The sequence below is a fragment of the Orycteropus afer genome, unplaced genomic scaffold, assembly GCF_000298275.1.
Source record: "Orycteropus afer afer isolate SDZICR_OR568_19922 unplaced genomic scaffold, OryAfe1.0 scaffold00028, whole genome shotgun sequence".
Classification (NCBI taxonomy): Eukaryota; Metazoa; Chordata; class Mammalia; order Tubulidentata; family Orycteropodidae; genus Orycteropus; species Orycteropus afer.
Genome location: NW_006921615.1, coordinates 3,292,273 through 3,295,938, shown reverse-complemented (window position 1 = coordinate 3,295,938; position 3,666 = coordinate 3,292,273).

The window sequence follows — 3,666 nt, the reverse complement described above, 5'->3', positions numbered from 1 at the left end:
TCTTTGTTTCATATTATTTTCTGTGCTGAGCTCATTATGTTTATGAATCATGTTATCATTTCCTTTGTTGCTGTTGTTTTAGTATTTGCTGAATATTTGTGCTTGTCCTCTTTTTTATTGTGATGTGAAGGTTTATCATTTTTCTTTGAGGTTACATAAAGCCTCCAAACTGTAAGAGCATAAACTCCTGTCTGTTCAAGCATCCCATGTGTTGTATATTCTTGTCAGAACGGCCCTAGGTAACCAAAACAATGGGTGTGCATATATAAGTTCATGTCATGGCTTTTATATCTCTAGGATATATACCTAATAGCGTGATTGCTGGATCACATGGTATTTCTATTACCAACTTCTTAAGGAAGTGCCATATCATTTTCCACAGTGGTTTTACCATTTTACAGTCCCACCAGCAGGGTAAGAGATTCTGGTCTCTCTATAACCTTGTCAGTATTTGTTGTTTTCTGTTCTTTTGAACTTTGCTATTAATACTGGGGTGAGATGATATCTCATGGTCATTTTGGTTTGCATCTCTCTAATGGCTAATGTTTGTGAGAATTTCTTCAGTGTTTGTTAGCTGCCTGAGTGCCGCCTTTGGTGAAGAGTGTGTTTATGGTTTCTGTTCATCTTTGAAAAGACTTAAGTTCTGAATTTAAATATATCTGTATCCAAAACTCTGCTCTTTCAATGTTACCATCAAATATGTGCCATAGGTTGATTGATTGAATAATTTACTATTTTGTGCCTGATTTAAAGTAGAATTCATATGAACTGAAGTCTGAGATTTCAGGATTAGGTAGTAGAATGAATCTTAAACTTTTTTTTTTTTTTTTTTTTTTACATCCTAAAGCCAGGGACTCATCCAAGAACATATGTCTAGGTTATGGCAAAGTTAAAACCAGACTTTCTTTTTAAGGCTAATAATTTTGTTAGTTGTCATCAAATCAATTTGAACTCTTGGTGATCCATGTATGTACCATAGAACTGTGTTCCACAGGATTTTCAAGGTTGTGACCTTTTGGATAGCCAGGCCCTACTTCTGAGGTGTCTCTGGGTAGCTTAGGACTTCTAACCTTTCAGCTAGTAGTTAAGCATTTAACCATTTGAATTGTCCAGGGACTCTAAGATCAATATTAGGCATTTCAACATGCCATAATGTGACAGGAAAATTTTCACTTTCCTGCTGTTAAGGTGAATTATTCCATGATTTTTTTTTTAAATCCAAGCATTAATGTTATTATCCTTTGCTATTATTTATGCTTATATAAACTATAGGCTTTTTCATGGGTGAATTTTGAAGTTGACTCTTCTACAGAATATGTAATGGAAAAAAATATGCAGGAACTTGGTTTAAAAATACACAGAATAAATTTCACACTGAGCTCTAAAAGTAGGCACAGAGCCCAATTTCTAGAATAAATCAAAGAGTAGGCAGAAAACAGACAGCAGGAACAGTTATTTTAGCAAGAAAAGTAGGATAAATTTACCAAGCCAATCATGGGATGATGTATGCAGATAAAAGATGCAGAGAGAAAATGTGCAACATTGATACATGACCACATTTGAATGCAAGAAAGTAAAAACAAAAAGCAGAAAGCACAATTGTCCTAAATGTGAATAAACATTCAAATTACGCTGCAGCTGCAAAATTTAAACACAACGAAGAGACATTTGCAAAGGAATTTACTGAATAGATATGATTATCCTGGTTTCATATATCCAGTCATTCTTTCATAAAATAAAATGAACAATTTGTCTTCATATAAATGATATCTGCCCTCACCGATATACTCAATCAAATAGCAGAAAGTCTTTTGTGAAATGTCCTGCTTATTGAACAGCACAATACTATTGATACCCAAACTCTCAGTTTTGAATATGTAGAGTTCTCCCACCTAATAAGATGTCTGAAATATTAAGCATAGTCTTACACAATACGGAGATTTGAATCTGAAGAAAATTTTTCTTTCCATATGGCACCTGCCAAAGCATTTTCATTGTAAAGAACTGAGTTTCTTGCTGAAGCCAATCTTCCCTTAGCAGCCATCTGTCCATGTATCTATTCATCCATCCAAGTTTTTATGGGCCTACACAGTCTACAACATTGTACAGGATATGAAAATGCATCTAGAAGCTTTATGTTGGGAGTTTTATGATGTTACAATGGCATCTGATCAGAAGACTCAAGTATTGTTCTTAAACTAGCACACCTCGCTCTCATGGTGCTGGTTGGCAAGTGACCCCTCCCATTGCTATCTATTTTTGATCAAAACCATAATTCAGAAATTATAGTGCCTGCCTGGATCATTTACTTTACAGAGTGGTTCTCAAGATAAGTCCTCTGGACCAGAAGCATGGGCAACATTTGTGAACTTGTTAAAAATACAAATTACACAAGAACTAACACAGCAAGGCAAGAGAATCATTTGGAAGGCTTGTTAAATCAGTTTGTCTTTCAAACAAGTTCCCAGATGATACAGATGCTATATAGCCCACAGGACTAACTTTGAGAACTATTTTACTAGACACTGGTGAGAGAAGTTAAGGAATAGAAAAATAAGACTTTTTTTTTTTGTGGATACCTTCTAGTATGTGAAACAACATACAGTGCAAATATAATAAAATATTGCTATAATATTTGTAACTATTCTGAAGGGTTGGTCATATTTTAAATATGTAATATTTAAAATGTCCACAGGGAACAGAATGCATTTCTCACACTGAAAAAAGATAATTTATTGATGCAGCAGTTAGTTCTGAAACAAAGTTCACTCTGGTTCTGTGACATTTAGATATAACTACTTAATATCTTTAAAACACAAAACATTTTCTTCTTGGAAGTGTCTGATTTAGGAGGGAAAGTTATGATTTAAAGTGAAAGGAACAGTAATAGATGTCTTTGGTTCCCTGTGTCATGTCCCCTGGGCCTATCTTTCATATCAGCTACAGCTACAGGGACAGACTATTATGTGCCAACTCATTCTGGACCAATCTGTGTTTGAGAACCACAAAGTATCACCTTACAGTGTCCATTTCAAGTGACCACTGTGTTTTCACGTTATGTACCATACAGAGCCCAGAACTGAGAAGGAGTTAATGCCCTGAGGGCTATCTACAACCAATTGAAGACAAAAGCCAGTGGATGAACATTTTGTCACACATCATTCAGTCAGAAATTCTAAGAGGCCTCCTATAACTCTCTTTGGACAACCCAGTGGAATGAAGCTCATATTGTCATAGTGGTGACTGTTAACCCACCCATACTATGGCCTTTGTTTCTTCCCTGATTCACTCTCCCCATTTTCTAACTCTTGATACATAAGGTCACCAGCCAAATAAATTACATCTACCCAAATTATTGTCCCAGGCAAATAACCCAAACAAAGATAGATTCACTAATATTAATCTTCTTCTGATCCAACACCACTTATGTAATATTTCCAATATATATGTCAGTGTTAAGATCCCTTTTTTCCTCCAAAAACTACATAATGAAATTACACACGGCCATTGAGTCATATACGACTCATGGCGACCCCTCCTTGGGTTTCTGAAGTGGTATCACTACGGAAGTAGATTGTCCAACCTTCCTTCTGAGGAGTGGCTAGTTAGCAGTCAAATGCCTTAGGCCACCAGAGCACCTACGTAATGAAATTGTTGTTGTTGTTG